Consider the following 20,377-nt stretch of genomic DNA (forward strand, 5'->3'; position numbering starts at 1 on the left):
GCAGAGGTTTAATAACGGCTACCTTAAAAGCCTGTGGTACGTAGCCGGTTAGCAAAGACATATTAATCTGATTTAAAATGGAACGGTCAATTAGGGGTAGGACTTCTTTAAAAAGTCTAGTTGGAACAGAGTCCAGCTGACAAGTAGTTGGTTTAGATGATGAAACTAACGAGGTCAGTTCAGGAAGATCAATCGAGTAAAATTTGTTTAGACATAAATCTGGTGCTATGGTTTCAGGACCAGACAATGTATCAGTGTTATTCACTGGGAGGAGGTGGTGGATTTTATCCCTGATGGTTGTAATTTCATTAGTGAAGAAGCTCATGAAGTCATTGCTTCTCACATCTAGAGGAATAGATGGGTCAGTAGAGGTGTGACTTTCTGTCAGCCTGGCTACAGTGCTGAAGAGGAACCTGGGGTTGTTCCTATTTTCTTCTATTAGTAATGAATAATAAGAGGTTTGGGCATTTCTAAGTGCTTTTTTGTCATTTATAAGGCTATTCTTCCAGGCTAGGTGGAAGTCTTGGCGATTGGTGGAACGCCACTTCCTTTCTAGCTTCCGCGATGTCTGTTTTAGAACGCGCGTTTGGGAATTATACCACGGAGCTAATCTCCTCTGACTTAGTTTCTTCTTTTTTAATGGGGCGACAGCTTCAAGTGCTGTTTTTAGTGAGGCTGCAGTACTATTTACAAAGTTATCAACTAGTGTGGGAGTAAGGTTTTGATAATCTTCTTGTATTGTACTGAGACATGGCTGAGAGGGAAGTGAGGAGGGGAGCAGTTCTTTAAATTTGTGAACAGTTTTGTCGGATAAAAATCGACTGTAATAGAATTTCCGTCCAGAATTGACGTAATTAAGAACAATGCAGACACTATCTTTTATTTATTTATTTATTTTTTATTAACACACTGCTATTATTTTGAACACAACTCTACATCTCACATGGAACAAGCTGCAATAGATCAACTACATTCAAACCATAACTGTTCAAATCTACTCTCAAATCCAGCAGTGACACAATCCAGGTGCTTCAACAAACCTGTAACACATGACATGGTTTACAAACACACATTCATATAAAGTCTCTTTTGATTTAATGAACAAACACTGAACTGTACAACCACTTACCACTGTTGATCCTCAGTAACACTGGTGGAACAGCTTAGAAGTTTCTTAGGTCCACATGAAGTACAACCTGGTAGACACAATAACACCTGAAACACATGAAGGAAATGGAGTTATGGCTCACATGGAGGGACACACACCTAGTTAGCAAGTGCAGCAAGTTTACCCAATAGATTTTTGAGAAGAGAAAAGAATAGAAACATACTCACCTGGGACTTTTCCTGGCTGAACAATCACCTTTCTATTGTGACAGAGGCATGACAAGACACAACCCTAACACAATTTCACCACTTTCAACAACAGTCATTGTGTTCAAAATAACAGCAGTGTGGAGTTCTATTACTCAAGTCAAACAGCTGGCCCTCATTTAAGGACCAAGGCAGCAAATGTTCTACATGCTAGCTCTAGTGCATTTGTCTGAAAATCCCTGGAACATGGGTCATTGTTCACAACAACAGCATACTTTGATTCAAAAGTATCAAGACAACCAGAAAAGTACAAACCGCTCAACTTCAATCATCTCAAATCCTTTAAAATAACAACCAAAACCACAAAGACATAGAAGCACGCAGCATCTTCAACATCCAACAACACTAACATAATGGAGTGGCCACTCCGATCATCCTGGACTATAATACCTGTACACAGGTGACGCAACTTGGTCAAGTCCATGCAACACACATGTGAAGCAGTTCTCAAACACACTGCTTGTACAACTAAATACAAGTTCAGTGATTCACAGACAAGACACATCTTCTAGCATTTTTCACTTCTTACAATAAATGTTTGACTTTGTAAACAACAATGCAGACACTATCTTTTTTTTTTTTTTTTTTCATTTAATTTTTTTATGAACACACTGCTATTATTCTGAACACAACTCTACATCTCACATGGAACAAGCAGCAATAGATCAAATACATTCAAACAATAACTGTTCAAATCTACTCACAAATCCAGCAGTGACACAATCCAGGTGCTTCAACAAACCTGTAACACATGACATGGTTTACAAACACACATTCATATAAAGTCTCTTTTGATTTAATGAACAAACACTGAACTGTACAACCACTTACCACTGTTGATCCTCAGTAACACTGGTGGAACAGCTTAGAGGTTTCTTAGGTCCACATGAAGTACAACCTGCTAGACACAATAACACCTGAAACACATGAAGGACATACAGTAACCAGGACTTATGGCTCACCTGGAGGAACACATACCTACTTGCTGCTAAACAACAATCTTTAAAAGCTGATAATCTATTTTAGATCAAACTCACCATTTTCCATGTGGTTCCCTCCCACCACCAAGGACTTTCAGTACAATGTCTGGAAGGGGACAGAAGTGGTCGTCTTTATTTTTTACAACGTCAGTGTGTACAGATTATTCAGACTATTTGCTCTTAATACATTACTTACCTCAAACAACATCGCTCCACCTAACCAGTGAGCCGCTGTCCTCATCGGCCCTGTATGACAGACAAAACAATCAAGGGTCTCATTTAGCATCACTGTGTGGCATTCATACAAAAACTGGACTTACACAAAACTAAATTACTATTTAGAAAACCATGCAGGTGCACCCAATAGATTTTTGAGAAGAGAAAAGAATAGAAACATACTCACCTGGGACTTTTCCTGGCTGGACATTAACCTTTCTATTGTGACAGAGGCATGACAAGACACAACCCTAACACAATTTCACCACTTTCAACAACAGTCATTGTGTTCAAAATAACAGCAGTGTGGAGTTCTATTACTCAAGTCAAACAGGTGGCCCTCATTTAAGGACCAAGGCAGCAAATGTTCTACATGCTAGTTCTAGTGCATTTGTCTGAAAATCACTGGAACATGGGTCACTGTTCACAACAACAGCATACTTTGATTCAAAAGTATCAAGACAACCAGAAAAGTACAAACCGCTCAACTACAATCATCTCAAATCCTTTAAAATAACAACCAAAACCACAAAGACATAGAAGCACGCAGCATCTTCAACATCCAACAACACTAACATAATGGAGTGGCCACTCCGATCATCCTGGACTACAATACCTGTACACAGGTGACACAACTTGGTCGACTCCATGCAACACACATGTGAAGCAGTTCTCAAACACACTGATTATACAACTAAATACAAGTTCAGTGATTCACAGACAAGACACATCTTCTAGCATTTTTCACTCAATACAATAAATGTTTGACTTTGTAAAGAACAATGCAGACACTGCTATCTTTTATTTATTTATTTATTTTTTATTAACACACTGCTATTATTTTGAACACAACTCTACATCTCACATGGAACAAGCTGCAATAGATCAACTACATTCAAACAATAACTGTTCAAATCTACTCACAAATCCAGCAGTGACACAATCCAGGTGCTTCAACAAACCTGTAACACATGACATGGTTTACAAACACACATTCATATAAAGTCTCTTTTGATTTAATGAACAAACACACTGAACTGTACAACCACTTACCACTGTTGATCCTCAGTAACACTGGTGGAACAGCTTAGATGTTTCTTAGGTCCACATGAAGTACAACCTGCTAGACACAATAACACCTGAAACACATGAAGGACATACAGTAACCAGGACTTATGGCTCACCTGGAGGAACACATACCTATTTGCTGCTAAACAACAATCTTTAAAAGCTGATAATCTATTTTAGATCACACTCACCATTTTCCATGTGGTACCTTCCCACCACCAAGGACTTTCAGTACAATGTCTGGAAGGGGACAGAAGTGGTCGTCTTTATTTTTTTTACATTTTAACAACGTCAGTGTGTACAGATTATTCAGACTATTTGCTCTTAATACATTACTTACCTCAAACAACAACGCTCCACCTAACGAGTGAGCCGCTGTCCTCATCGGCCCTGTATGACAGACAAAACAATCAAGGGTCTCATTTAGCAAACACTGTGTGGCATTCATACAAAAACTGGACTTACACAAAACTAAATTACTATTTAGAAAACCATGCAGGTTCACCCAATAGATTTTTGAGAAGAGAAAAGAACAGAAACATACTCACCTGGGACTTTTCCTGGCTGGACATTCACCTTTCTATTGTGACAGAGGCATGACAAGACACAACCCTAACACAATTTCACCACTTTCAACAACAGTCATTGTGTTCAAAATAACAGCAGTGTGGAGTTCTATTACTCAAGTCAAACAGGTGGCCCTCATTTAAGGACCAAGGCAGCAAATGTTCTACATGCTAGTTCTAGTGCATTTGTCTGAAAATCACTGGAACATGGGTCATTGTACACAACAACCGCATACTTTGATTCAAAAGTATCAAGACAACTAGAAAAGTACAAACCGCTCAACTACAATCATCTCAAATCCTTTAAAATAGCAACCAAAACCACAAAGACGTGGAAGACAACAGAACACTACCATTCAGATGAATCAAACAATAACCTAAATGACACCTATGCAAAGTCCCATTGTTGAAAAATTAACATGTGCTGAAGAGGTTACAATTTTCCTTAAAGGAAAATACCACAACATTTTGTGGAGTGATGACATCACCACTGTTCAAACCACAGAACACGGTGAAGCATGGTGGCACAAGCACAATACTTCAAGACATCGTGGTGACTTATGCCAAAGAGGAGACACCCTTCAAATGTGTGTTTCAACAAGACAACCACCCCAAACACACAAGTAAGCACACAGCATCTTCAACATCCAACAACACTAACATTATGGAGTGGCCACTCCGATCATCCTGGACTACAATACCTGTACACAGGTGACACAACTTGGTCGACTCCATGCAACACACATGTGAAGCAGTTCTCAAACACACTGCTTGTACAACTAAATACAAGTTCAGTGATTCACAGACAAGACACATCTTCTAGCATTTTTCACTCAATACAATAAATGTTTGACTTTGTAAAGAACAATGCAGACACTGCTATCTTTTATTTATTTATTTATTTTTTATTAACACACTGCTATTATTTTGAACACAACTCTACATCTCACATGGAACAAGCAGCAATAGATCAACTACATTCAAACCAATAACTGTTCAAATCTACTCACAAATCCAGCAGTGACACAATCCAGGTGCTTCAACAAACCTGTAACACATGACATGGTTTACAAACACACATTCATATAAAGTCTCTTTTGATTTAATGAACAAACACTGAACTGTACAACCACTTACCACTGTTGATCCTCAGTAACACTGGTGGAACAGCTTAGAGGTTTCTTAGGTCCACATGAAGTACAACCTGGTAGACACAATAACACCTGAAACACATGAAGGAAATGGAGTTATGGCTCACATGGAGGGACACACACCTAGTTAGCAAGTGCAGCAAGTTTACCCAATAGATTTTTGAGAAGAGAAAAGAATAGAAACATACTCACCTGGGACTTTTCCTGGCTGAACAATCACCTTTCTATTGTGACAGAGGCATGACAAGACAGAACCCTAACACAATTTCACCACTTTCAACAACAGTCATTGTGTTCAAAATAACAGCAGTGTGGAGTTCTATTACTCAAGTCAAACAGGTGGCCCTCATTTAAGGACCAAGGCAGCAAATGTTCTACATGCTAGTTCTAGTGCATTTGTCTGAAAATCACTGGAACATGGGTCATTGTTCACAACAACAGCATACTTTGATTCAAAAGTATCAAGACAACCAGAAAAGTACAAACCGCTCAACTACAATCATCTCAAATCCTTTAAAATAACAACCAAAACCACAAAGACGTGGGAGAAAACAGAACACTACCATTCAGATGAATCAAACAATAACCTAAATGACACCTATGCAAAGTCCCATTGTTGAAAAATTTACATGTGCTGAAGAGGTTACAATTTTCAGTAAAGGAAAATACCACAACATTTTGTGGAGTGATGACATCACCACTGTTCAAACCACAGAACACGGTGAAGCATGGTAGCACAAGCACAATACTTCAAGACATCGTGGTGACTTATGCCAAAGAGGAGACACCCTTCAAATGTGTCTTTCAACAAGACAACCACCCCAAACACACAAGTAAGCACGCAGCATCTTCAACATCCAACAACACTAACATAATGGAGTGGCCACTCCGATCATCCTGGACTACAATACCTGTACACAGGTGACACAACTTGGTTGAGTCCATGCAACACACATGTGAAGCAGTTCTCAAACACACTGCTTGTACAACTAAATACAAGTTCAGTGATTCACAGACAGGACACATCTTCAAGCATTTTTCACTTCATACAATAAATGTTTGACTTTGTAAACAACAATGCAGAAACTATCTTTTATTTATTATTAATTTTTTTTATTTATTAACACTGCTATTATTTTGAACACAACTCTACATCTCACATGGAACAAGCAGCAATAGATCAACTACATTCAAACAATAACTGTTCAAATCTACTCACAAATCCAGCAGTGACACAATCCAGGTGCTTCAACAAACCTGTAACACATGACATGGTTTACAAACACACATTCATATAAAGTCTCTTTTGATTTAATGAACAAACACTGAACTGTACAACCACTTACCACTGTTGATCCTCAGTAACACTGGTGGAACAGCTTAGAGGTTTCTTAGGTCCACATGAAGTACAACCTGCTAGACACAATAACACCTGAAAAGGATGAAGGACATACAGTAACCAGGACTTATGGCTCACCTGGAGGAACACATACCTACTTGCTGCTAAACAACAATCTTTAAAAGCTGATAATCTATTTTAGATCAAACTCACCATTTTCCATGTGGTTCCCTCCCACCGCCAAGGACTTTCAGTACAATGTCTGGAAGGGGACAGAAGTGGTCGTCTTTATTTTTTACAACGTCAGTGTGTACAGATTATTCAGACTATTTGCTCTTAATACATTACTTAACTCAAACAACATCGCTCCACCTAACCAGTGAGCCGCTGTTCTCATCGGCCCTGTATGACAGACAAAACAATCAAGGGTCTCATTTAGCAAACACTGTGTGGCATTCATACAAAACTGGACTTACACAAAACTCAATTACAAATTAGAAAATCATGCAGGTGCACCCAATAGATTTTTGACAAGAGAAAAGAATAGAAACATACTCACCTGGGACTTTTCGTGGCTGGACATTCACCTTTCTATTGTGACAGAGGCATGACAAGACACAACCCTAACACAATTTCACCACTTTCAACAACAGTCATTGTGTTCAAAATAATAGCAGTGTGGAGTTCTATTACTCAAGTCAAACAGGTGGCCGTCATTTAAGGACCAAGGCAGCAAATGTTCTACATGCTAGTTCTAGTGCATTTGTCTGAAAATCACTGGAACATGGGTCATTGTACACAACAACAGCATACTTTGATTCAAAAGTATCAAGACAACCAGAAAACTACTAACCGCTCAACTTCAATCATCTCAAATCCTTTAAAATAGCAACCAAAACCACAAAGACATAGAAGCACGCAGCATCTTCAACATCCAACAACACTAACATAATGGAGTGGCCACTCCGATCATCCTGGACTATAATACCTGTACACAGGTGACGCAACTTGGTCAAGTCCATGCAACACACATGTGAAGCAGTTCTCAAACACACTGCTTGTACAACTAAATACGTGATTCAAGTTCAGTGATTCACAGACAAGACACATCTTCAAGCATTTTTCACTTCATACAATAAATGTTTGACTTTGTAAACAACAATGCAGAAACTATCTTTTATTTATTATTAATTTTTTATTTATTAACACACTGCTATTATTTTGAACACAACTCTACATCTCACATGGAACAAGCAGCAATAGATCAACTACATTCAAACCATAACTGTTCAAATCTACTCTCAAATCCAGCAGTGACACAATCCAGGTGCTTCAACAAACCTGTAACACATGACATGGTTTACAAACACACATTCATATAAAGTCTCTTTTGATTTAATGAACAAACACTGAACTGTACAACCACTTACCACTGTTGATCCTCAGTAACACTGGTGGAACAGCTTAGAGGTTTCTTAGGTCCACATGAAGTACAACCTGGTAGACACAATAACACCTGAAAAGGATGAAGGACATACAGTAACCAGGACTTATGGCTCACCTGGAGGAACACATACCTACTTGCTGCTAAACAACAATCTTTAAAAGCTGATAATCTATTTTAGATCAAACTCACCATTTTCCATGTGGTTCCCTCCCACCGCCAAGGACTTTCAGTACAAGGTCTGAAAGGGGACAGAAGTGGTCATCTTTATTTTTTACAACGTCAGTGTGTACAGATTATTCAGACTATTTGCTCTTAATACATTACTTAACTCAAACAACATCGCTCCACCTAACCAGTGAGCCGCTGTTCTCATCGGCCCTGTATGACAGACAAAACAATCAAGGGTCTCATTTAGCAAACACTGTGTGGCATTCATACAAAACTGGACTTACACAAAACTCAATTACAAATTAGAAAATCATGCAGGTGCACCCAATAGATTTTTGACAAGAGAAAAGAATAGAAACATACTCACCTGGGACTTTTCCTGGCTGGACATTCACCTTTCTATTGTGACAGAGGCATGACAAGACACAACCCTAACACAATTTCACCACTTTCAACAACAGTCATTGTGTTCAAAATAACAGCAGTGTGGAGTTCTATTACTCAAGTCAAACAGGTGGCCCTCATTTAAGGACCAAGGCAGCAAATGTTCTACATGCTAGTTCTAGTGCATTTGTCTGAAAATCACTGGAACATGGGTCATTGTACACAACAACAGCATACTTTGATTCAAAAGTATCAAGACAACCAGAAAAGTACAAACCACTCAACTACAATCATCTCAAATCCTTTAAAATAGCAACCAAAACCACAAAGACGTGGAAGACAACAGAACACTACCATTCAGATGAATCAAACAATAACCAAAATGAATCCTACGCAAAGTCCAATTGTTGAAAAATCAACATGTGCTGAAGAGGTTACAATTTTCCTTAAAGGAAAATACCACAACATTTTGTGGAGTGATGAAGGCAACACTGTTCAAACCACAGAACACTGTGAAGCATGGTGGCACAAGCACAATACTTCAAGACATTGTGTTGCCTTATGCCAAAGAGGAGACACCCTTCAAATGTGTGTTTCAACAAGACAACCACCCCAAACACACAAGTAAGCACACAGCATCTTCAACATCCAACAACACTAACATAATGGAGTGGCCACTCCGATCATCCTGGACTACAATACCTGTACACAGGTGACACAACTTGGTCGACTCCATGCAACACACATGTGAAGCAGTTCTCAAACACACTGCTTGTACAACTAAATACAAGTTCAGTGATTCACAGACAAGACACATCTTCAAGCATTTTTCACTCAATACAATAAATGTTTGACTTTGTAAAGAACAATGCAGACACTGCTATCTTTTATTTATTTATTTATTTTTTATTAACACACTGCTATTATTTTGAACACAACTCTACATCTCACATGGAACAAGCTGCAATAGATCAACTACATTCAAACAATAACTGTTCAAATCTACTCACAAATCCAGCAGTGACACAATCCAGGTGCTTCAACAAACCTGTAACACATGACATGGTTTACAAACACACATTCATATAAAGTCTCTTTTGATTTAATGAACAAACACACTGAACTGTACAACCACTTACCACTGTTGATCCTCAGTAACACTGGTGGAACAGCTTAGAGGTTTCTTAGGTCCACATGAAGTACAACCTGCTAGACACAATAACACCTGAAACACATGAAGGACATACAGTAACCAGGACTTATGGCTCACCTGGAGGAACACATACCTATTTGCTGCTAAACAACAATCTTTAAAAGCTGATAATCTATTTTAGATCACACTCACCATTTTCCATGTGGTACCTTCCCACCACCAAGGACTTTCAGTACAATGTCTGGAAGGGGACAGAAGTGGTCGTCTTTATTTTTTTTACATTTTAACAACGTCAGTGTGTACAGATTATTCAGACTATTTGCTCTTAATACATTACTTACCTCAAACAACAACGCTCCACCTAACGAGTGAGCCGCTGTCCTCATCGGCCCTGTATGACAGACAAAACAATCAAGGGTCTCATTTAGCAATCACTGTGTGGCATTCATACAAAAACTGGACTTACACAAAACTAAATTACTATTTAGAAAACCATGCAGGTTCACCCAATAGATTTTTGAGAAGAGAAAAGAATAGAAACATACTCACCTGGGACTTTTTGTGGCTGAACAATCACCTTTCTATTGTGACAGAGGCATGACAAGACAGAACCCTAACACAATTTCACCACTTTCAACAACAGTCATTGTGTTCAAAATAACAGCAGTGTGGAGTTCTATTACTCAAGTCAAACAGATGGCCCTCATTTAAGGACCAAGGCAGCAAATGTTCTACATGCTAGTTCTAGTGCATTTGTCTGAAAATCACTGGAACATGGCTCATTGTTCACAACAACAGCATACTTTGATTCAAAAGTATCAAGACAACCAGAAAAGTACAAACCGCTCAACTACAATCATCTCAAATCCTTTAAAATAACAACCAAAACCACAAAGACGTGGGAGAAAACAGAACACTACCATTCAGATGAATCAAACAATAACCTAAATGACACCTATGCAAAGTCCCATTGTTGAAAAATTTACATGTGCTGAAGAGGTTACAATTTTCAGTAAAGGAAAATACCACAACATTTTGTGGAGTGATGACATCACCACTGTTCAAACCACAGAACACGGTGAAGCATGGTAGCACAAGCACAATACTTCAAGACATCGTGGTGACTTATGCCAAAGAGGAGACACCCTTCAAATGTGTCTTTCAACAAGACAACCACCCCAAACACACAAGTAAGCACGCAGCATCTTCAACATCCAGCAACACTAACATTATGGAGTGGCCACTCCGATCATCCTGGACTACAATACGTGTACACAGGTGACGCAACTTGGTCGACTCCATGCAACACACATGTGAAGCAGTTCTCAAACACACTGCTCGTACAACTAAATACAAGTTCAGTGATTCACAGACAAGACACATCTTCTAGCATTTTTCCCTTCATACAATTAATGTTTGACTTTGTAAAAACCAATGCAGACACTGCTATCTTTTATTTTTTTATTAACACACTGCTATTATTCTGAACACAACTCTACATCTCACATGGAACAAGCAGCAATAGATCAAATACATTCAAACAATAACTGTTCAAATCTACTCACAAATCCAGCAGTGACACAATCCAGGTGCTTCAACAAACCTGTAACACATGACATGGTTCACAAACACACATTAATATAAAGTCACCTTTGATTTAATGAACAAACACTGAACTGTACAACCACTTACCACTGTTGATCCTCAGTAACACTGGTGGAACAGCTTAGAGGCTTCTTAGGTCCACATGAAGTACAACCTGGTAGACACAATAACACATTAACATACAGTAACCAGGACTTATGGCTCACCTGGAGGAACACATACCTATTTGCTGCTAAACAACAATCTTTAAAAGCTAATAATGTAGTTTGGATCACACTCACCACTTTCCATGTGGTTCCCTCCCACCACCAAGGACTTTCAGTACAATGTCTGAAAGAGGACAGAAGTGGTCGTCTTTATTTTTTTTACAACTTTAACAACGTCAGTGTGTACAGATTATTCAGACTATTTGCTCTTAATACATTACTTACCTCAAACAACATCGCTCCACCTAACGAGTGAGCCGCTGTCCTCATCGGCCCTGTATGACAGACAAAACAATCAAGGGTCTCATTTAGCAAACACTGTGTGGCATTCATACAAAAACTGGACTTACACAAAACTAAATTACTATTTAGAAAACCATGCAGGTGCACCCAATAGATTTTTGAGAAGAGAAAAGAATAGAAACATACTCACCTGGGACTTTTCGTGGCTGAACAATCACCTTTCTATTGTGACAGAGGCATGACAAGACAGAACCCTAACACAATTTCACCACTTTCAACAACAGTCATTGTGTTCAAAATAACAGCAGTGTGGAGTTCTATTACTCAAGTCAAACAGGTGGCCCTCATTTAAGGACCAAGGCAGCAAATGTTCTACATGCTAGTTCTAGTGCATTTGTCTGAAAATCACTGGAACATGGGTCATTGTTCACAACAACAGCATACTTTGATTCAAAAGTATCAAGACAACCAGAAAAGTACAAACCGCTCAACTACAATCATCTCAAATCCTTTAAAATAGCAACCAAAACCACAAAGACGTGGAAGACAACAGAACACTACCATTCAGATGAATCAAACAATAACCTAAATGACACCTATGCAAAGTCCCATTGTTGAAAAATTAACATGTGCTGAAGAGGTTACAATTTTCCTTAAAGGAAAATACCACAACATTTTGTGGAGTGATGACATCACCACTGTTCAAACCACAGAACACGGTGAAGCATGGTAGCACAAGCACAATACTTCAAGACATTGTGTTGACTTATGCCAAAGAGGAGACACCCTTCAAATGTGTGTTTCAACAAGACAACCACCCCAAACACACAAGTAAGCACGCAGCATCTTCAACATCCAACAACACTAACATAATGGAGTGGCCACTCCGATCATCCTGGACTACAATACCTGTACACAGGTGACACAACTTGGTCGACTCCATGCAACACACATGTGAAGCAGTTCTCAAACACACTGCTTGTACAACTAAATACAAGTTCAGTGATTCACAGACAAGACACATCTTCAAGCATTTTTCGCTTCATACAATAAATGTTTGACTTTGTAAAGAACAATGCAGACACTGCTATCTTTTATTTATTTATTTATTTTTTATTAACACACTGCTATTATTTTGAACACAACTCTACATCTCACATGGAACAAGCAGCAATAGATCAACTACATTCAAACCAATAACTGTTCAAATCTACTCACAAATCCAGCAGTGACACAATCCAGGTGCTTCAACAAACCTGTAACACATGACATGGTTTACAAACACACATTCATATAAAGTCTCTTTTGATTTAATGAACAAACACTGAACTGTACAACCACTTACCACTGTTGATCCTCAGTAACACTGGTGGAACAGCTTAGAGGTTTCTTAGGTCCACATGAAGTACAACCTGGTAGACACAATAACACCTGAAACACATGAAGGAAATGGAGTTATGGCTCACATGGAGGGACACACACCTAGTTAGCAAGTGCAGCAAGTTTACCCAATAGATTTTTGAGAAGAGAAAAGAATAGAAACATACTCACCTGGGACTTTTCCTGGCTGAACAATCACCTTTCTATTGTGACAGAGGCATGACAAGACAGAACCCTAACACAATTTCACCACTTTCAACAACAGTCATTGTGTTCAAAATAACAGCAGTGTGGAGTTCTATTACTCAAGTCAAACAGGTGGCCCTCATTTAAGGACCAAGGCAGCAAATGTTCTACATGCTAGTTCTAGTGCATTTGTCTGAAAATCACTGGAACATGGGTCATTGTTCACAACAACAGCATACTTTGATTCAAAAGTATCAAGACAACCAGAAAAGTACAAACCGCTCAACTACAATCATCTCAAATCCTTTAAAATAACAACCAAAACCACAAAGACGTGGGAGAAAACAGAACACTACCATTCAGATGAATCAAACAATAACCTAAATGACACCTATGCAAAGTCCCATTGTTGAAAAATTTACATGTGCTGAAGAGGTTACAATTTTCAGTAAAGGAAAATACCACAACATTTTGTGGAGTGATGACATCACCACTGTTCAAACCACAGAACACGGTGAAGCATGGTAGCACAAGCACAATACTTCAAGACATCGTGGTGACTTATGCCAAAGAGGAGACACCCTTCAAATGTGTCTTTCAACAAGACAACCACCCCAAACACACAAGTAAGCACGCAGCATCTTCAACATCCAACAACACTAACATAATGGAGTGGCCACTCCGATCATCCTGGACTACAATACCTGTACACAGGTGACACAACTTGGTTGAGTCCATGCAACACACATGTGAAGCAGTTCTCAAACACACTGCTTGTACAACTAAATACAAGTTCAGTGATTCACAGACAGGACACATCTTCAAGCATTTTTCACTTCATACAATAAATGTTTGACTTTGTAAACAACAATGCAGAAACTATCTTTTATTTATTATTAATTTTTTTTATTTATTAACACTGCTATTATTTTGAACACAACTCTACATCTCACATGGAACAAGCAGCAATAGATCAACTACATTCAAACAATAACTGTTCAAATCTACTCACAAATCCAGCAGTGACACAATCCAGGTGCTTCAACAAACCTGTAACACATGACATGGTTTACAAACACACATTCATATAAAGTCTCTTTTGATTTAATGAACAAACACTGAACTGTACAACCACTTACCACTGTTGATCCTCAGTAACACTGGTGGAACAGCTTAGAGGTTTCTTAGGTCCACATGAAGTACAACCTGCTAGACACAATAACACCTGAAAAGGATGAAGGACATACAGTAACCAGGACTTATGGCTCACCTGGAGGAACACATACCTACTTGCTGCTAAACAACAATCTTTAAAAGCTGATAATCTATTTTAGATCAAACTCACCATTTTCCATGTGGTTCCCTCCCACCGCCAAGGACTTTCAGTACAATGTCTGGAAGGGGACAGAAGTGGTCGTCTTTATTTTTTACAACGTCAGTGTGTACAGATTATTCAGACTATTTGCTCTTAATACATTACTTAACTCAAACAACATCGCTCCACCTAACCAGTGAGCCGCTGTTCTCATCGGCCCTGTATGACAGACAAAACAATCAAGGGTCTCATTTAGCAAACACTGTGTGGCATTCATACAAAACTGGACTTACACAAAACTCAATTACAAATTAGAAAATCATGCAGGTGCACCCAATAGATTTTTGACAAGAGAAAAGAATAGAAACATACTCACCTGGGACTTTTCGTGGCTGGACATTCACCTTTCTATTGTGACAGAGGCATGACAAGACACAACCCTAACACAATTTCACCACTTTCAACAACAGTCATTGTGTTCAAAATAATAGCAGTGTGGAGTTCTATTACTCAAGTCAAACAGGTGGCCGTCATTTAAGGACCAAGGCAGCAAATGTTCTACATGCTAGTTCTAGTGCATTTGTCTGAAAATCACTGGAACATGGGTCATTGTACACAACAACAGCATACTTTGATTCAAAAGTATCAAGACAACCAGAAAACTACTAACCGCTCAACTTCAATCATCTCAAATCCTTTAAAATAGCAACCAAAACCACAAAGACATAGAAGCACGCAGCATCTTCAACATCCAACAACACTAACATAATGGAGTGGCCACTCCGATCATCCTGGACTATAATACCTGTACACAGGTGACGCAACTTGGTCAAGTCCATGCAACACACATGTGAAGCAGTTCTCAAACACACTGCTTGTACAACTAAATACGTGATTCAAGTTCAGTGATTCACAGACAAGACACATCTTCAAGCATTTTTCACTTCATACAATAAATGTTTGACTTTGTAAACAACAATGCAGAAACTATCTTTTATTTATTATTAATTTTTTATTTATTAACACACTGCTATTATTTTGAACACAACTCTACATCTCACATGGAACAAGCAGCAATAGATCAACTACATTCAAACAATAACTGTTCAAATCTACTCACAAATCCAGCAGTGACACAATCCAGGTGCTTCAACAAACCTGTAACACATGACATGGTTTACAAACACACATTCATATAAAGTCTCTTTTGATTTAATGAACAAACACTGAACTGTACAACCACTTACCACTGTTGATCCTCAGTAACACTGGTGGAACAGCTTAGAGGTTTCTTAGGTCCACATGAAGTACAACCTGGTAGACACAATAACACCTGAAAAGGATGAAGGACATACAGTAACCAGGACTTATGGCTCACCTGGAGGAACACATACCTACTTGCTGCTAAACAACAATCTTTAAAAGCTGATAATCTATTTTAGATCAAACTCACCATTTTCCATGTGGTTCCCTCCCACCGCCAAGGACTTTCAGTACAAGGTCTGAAAGGGGACAGAAGTGGTCATCTTTATTTTTTACAACGTCAGTGTGTACAGATTATTCAGACTATTTGCTCTTAATACATTACTTAACTCAAACAACATCGCTCCACCTAACCAGTGAGCCGCTGTTCTCATCGGCCCTGTATGACAGACAAAACAATCAAGGGTCTCATTTAGCAAACACTGTGTGGCATTCATACAAAACTGGACTTACACAAAACTCAATTACAAATTAGAAAATCATGCAGGTGCACCCAATAGATTTTTGACAAGAGAAAAGAATAGAAACATACTCACCTGGGACTTTTCCTGGCTGGACATTCACCTTTCTATTGTGACAGAGGCATGACAAGACACAACCCTAACACAATTTCACCACTTTCAACAACAGTCATTGTGTTCAAAATAACAGCAGTGTGGAGTTCTATTACTCAAGTCAAACAGGTGGCCCTCATTTAAGGACCAAGGCAGCAAAGGTTCTACATGCTAGTTCTAGTGCATTTGTCTGAAAATCACTGGAACATGGGTCATTGTACACAACAACAGCATACTTTGATTCAAAAGTATCAAGACAACCAGAAAAGTACAAACCACTCAACTACAATCATCTCAAATCCTTTAAAATAGCAACCAAAACCACAAAGACGTGGAAGACAACAGAACACTACCATTCAGATGAATCAAACAATAACCAAAATGAATCCTACGCAAAGTCCAATTGTTGAAAAATCAACATGTGCTGAAGAGGTTACAATTTTCCTTAAAGGAAAATACCACAACATTTTGTGGAGTGATGAAGGCAACACTGTTCAAACCACAGAACACTGTGAAGCATGGTGGCACAAGCACAATACTTCAAGACATTGTGTTGCCTTATGCCAAAGAGGAGACACCCTTCAAATGTGTGTTTCAACAAGACAACCACCCCAAACACACAAGTAAGCACACAGCATCTTCAACATCCAACAACACTAACATAATGGAGTGGCCACTCCGATCATCCTGGACTACAATACCTGTACACAGGTGACACAACTTGGTCGACTCCATGCAACACACATGTGAAGCAGTTCTCAAACACACTGCTTGTACAACTAAATACAAGTTCAGTGATTCACAGACAAGACACATCTTCTAGCATTTTTCACTCAATACAATAAATGTTTGACTTTGTAAAGAACAATGCAGACACTGCTATCTTTTATTTATTTATTTATTTTTTATTAACACACTGCTATTATTTTGAACACAACTCTACATCTCACATGGAACAAGCTGCAATAGATCAACTACATTCAAACAATAACTGTTCAAATCTACTCACAAATCCAGCAGTGACACAATCCAGGTGCTTCAACAAACCTGTAACACATGACATGGTTTACAAACACACATTCATATAAAGTCTCTTTTGATTTAATGAACAAACACTGAACTGTACAACCACTTACCACTGTTGATCCTCAATAACACTGGTGGAACAGCTTAGAGGTTTCTTAGGTCCACATGAAGTACAACCTGGTAGACACAATAACACCTGAAACACATGAAGGACATACAGTAACCAGGACTTATGGCTCACCTGGAGGAACACATACCTATTTGCTGCTAAACAACAATCTTTAAAAGCTGATAATCTATTTTAGATCACACTCACCATTTTCCATGTGGTACCTTCCCACCACCAAGGACTTTCAGTACAATGTCTGGAAGGGGACAGAAGTGGTCGTCTTTATTTTTTTTACATTTTAACAACGTCAGTGTGTACAGATTATTCAGACTATTTGCTCTTAATACATTACTTACCTCAAACAACAACGCTCCACCTAACGAGTGAGCCGCTGTCCTCATCGGCCCTGTATGACAGACAAAACAATCAAGGGTCTCATTTAGCAAACACTGTGTGGCATTCATACAAAAACTGGACTTACACAAAACTAAATTACTATTTAGAAAACCATGCAGGTGCACCCAATAGATTTTTGAGAAGAGAAAAGAATAGAAACATACTCACCTGGGACTTTTTGTGGCTGAACAATCACCTTTCTATTGTGACAGAGGCATGACAAGACAGAATCCTAACACAATTTCACCACTTTCAACAACAGTCATTGTGTTCAAAATAACAGCAGTGTGGAGTTCTATTACTCAAGTCAAACAGGTGGCCCTCATTTAAGGACCAAGGCAGCAAATGTTCTACATGCTAGTTCTAGTGCATTTGTCTGAAAATCACTGGAACATGGCTCATTGTTCACAACAACAGCATACTTTGATTCAAAAGTATCAAGACAACCAGAAAAGTACAAACCGCTCAACTACAATCATCTCAAATCCTTTAAAATAGCAACCAAAACCACAAAGACGTGGAAGACAACAGAACACTACCATTCAGATGAATCAAACAATAACCAAAATGAATCCTACGCAAAGTCCAATTGTTGAAAAATCAACATGTGCTGAAGAGGTTACAATTTTCCTTAAAGGAAAATACCACAACATTTTGTGGAGTGATGAAGGCAACACTGTTCAAACCACAGAACACTGTGAAGCATGGTGGCACAAGCACAATACTTCAAGACATTGTGTTGCCTTATGCCAAAGAGGAGACACCCTTCAAATGTGTGTTTCAACAAGACAACCACCCCAAACACACAAGTAAGCACACAGCATCTTCAACATCCAACAACACTAACATTATGGAGTGGCCACTCCGATCATCCTGGACTATAATACCTGTACACAGGTGACGCAACTTGGTCGACTCCATGCAACACACATGTGAAGCAGTTCTCAAACACACTGCTTGTACAACTAAATACAAGTTCAGTGATTCACAGACAAGACACATCTTCTAGCATTTTTCACTCAATACAATAAATGTTTGACTTTGTAAAGAACAATGCAGACACTGCTATCTTTTATTTATTTATTTATTTTTTATTAACACACTGCTATTATTTTGAACACAACTCTACATCTCACATGGAACAAGCAGCAATAGATCAACTACATTCAAACCAATAACTGTTCAAATCTACTCACAAATCCAGCAGTGACACAATCCAGGTGCTTCAACAAACCTGTAACACATGACATGGTTCACAAACACACATTAATATAAAGTCTCTTTTGATTTAATGAACAAACACTGAACTGTACAACCACTTACCACTGTTGATCCTCAGTAACACTGGTGAAACAGCTTAGAGGTTTCTTAGGTCCACATGAAGTACAACCTGCTAGACACAATAACACCTGAAACACATGAAGGACATACAGTAACCAGGACTTATGGCTCACCTGGAGGAACACATACCTACTTGCTGCTAAACAACAATCTTTAAAAGCTGATAATCTATTTTAGATCACACTCACCATTTTCCATGTGGTTCCCTCCCACCACCAAGGACTTTCAGTACAATGTCTGGAAGGGGACAGAAGTGGTCGTCTTTATTTTTTTACAACTTTAACAACGTCAGTGTGTACAGATTATTCAGACTATTTGCTCTTAATACATTACTTACCTCAAACAACATCGCTCCACCTAACGAGTGAGCCGCTGTCCTCATCGGCCCTGTATGACAGACAAAACAATCAAGGGTCTCATTTAGCATCACTGTGTGGCATTCATACAAAAACTAGACTTACACAAAACTAAATTACTATTTAGAAAACCATGCAGGTTCACCCAATAGATTTTTGAGAAGAGAAAAGAATAGAAACATACTCACCTGGGACTTTTCCTGGCTGGACATTCACCTTTCTATTGTGACAGAGGCATGACAAGACACAACCCTAACACAATTTCACCACTTTCAACAACAGTCATTGTGTTCAAAATAACAGCAGTGGGGAGTTCTATTACTCAAGTCAAACAGGTGGCCCTCATTTAAGGACCAAGGCAGCAAATGTTCTACATGCTAGTTCTAGTGCATTTCTCTGAAAATCACTGGAACATGGGTCATTGTTCACAACAGCATACTTTGATTCAAAAGTATCAAGACAACCAGAAAAGTACAAACCGCTCAACTACAATCATCTCAAATCCTTTAAAATAACAACCAAAACCACAAAGACGTGGGAGACAACAGAAC

General features: G+C 38.7%; 4 long non-coding RNA genes across 4 annotated transcripts; all 4 read right to left on the minus strand.

The window, feature by feature from the left end:
• Window positions 1-221: 221 nt before the first annotated feature.
• LOC138407050 (uncharacterized) lies at window positions 222-3,417 on the minus strand. The gene is made up of 4 exons (XR_011240487.1): window positions 2,551-3,417; window positions 2,412-2,460; window positions 2,206-2,291; window positions 222-2,116 (listed from the first exon to the last, which is right to left on the minus strand). It is a non-coding gene; the product is annotated as an uncharacterized lncRNA (long non-coding RNA).
• A 4,409-nt stretch (window positions 3,418-7,826) lies between these two features.
• On the minus strand, window positions 7,827-12,485 carry LOC138407020 (uncharacterized). The gene is made up of 4 exons (XR_011240418.1): window positions 11,883-12,485; window positions 8,331-8,379; window positions 8,125-8,210; window positions 7,827-8,035 (listed from the first exon to the last, which is right to left on the minus strand). It is a non-coding gene; the product is annotated as an uncharacterized lncRNA (long non-coding RNA).
• Window positions 12,486-14,338: 1,853 nt separating this feature from the next.
• On the minus strand, window positions 14,339-15,617 carry LOC138407072 (uncharacterized). The gene is made up of 3 exons (XR_011240508.1): window positions 14,812-15,617; window positions 14,606-14,672; window positions 14,339-14,516 (listed from the first exon to the last, which is right to left on the minus strand). It is a non-coding gene; the product is annotated as an uncharacterized lncRNA (long non-coding RNA).
• A 179-nt stretch (window positions 15,618-15,796) lies between these two features.
• On the minus strand, window positions 15,797-20,004 carry LOC138407003 (uncharacterized). Its single transcript, XR_011240405.1, has 4 exons — window positions 19,808-20,004; window positions 16,235-16,283; window positions 16,029-16,114; window positions 15,797-15,939 (listed from the first exon to the last, which is right to left on the minus strand). It is a non-coding gene; the product is annotated as an uncharacterized lncRNA (long non-coding RNA).
• Window positions 20,005-20,377: the final 373 nt, after the last annotated feature.

Source organism: Paralichthys olivaceus, chromosome 24 (genome assembly GCF_024713975.1).
Source record: "Paralichthys olivaceus isolate ysfri-2021 chromosome 24, ASM2471397v2, whole genome shotgun sequence".
In the NCBI taxonomy this organism is placed as follows: domain Eukaryota; kingdom Metazoa; phylum Chordata; class Actinopteri; order Pleuronectiformes; family Paralichthyidae; genus Paralichthys; species Paralichthys olivaceus.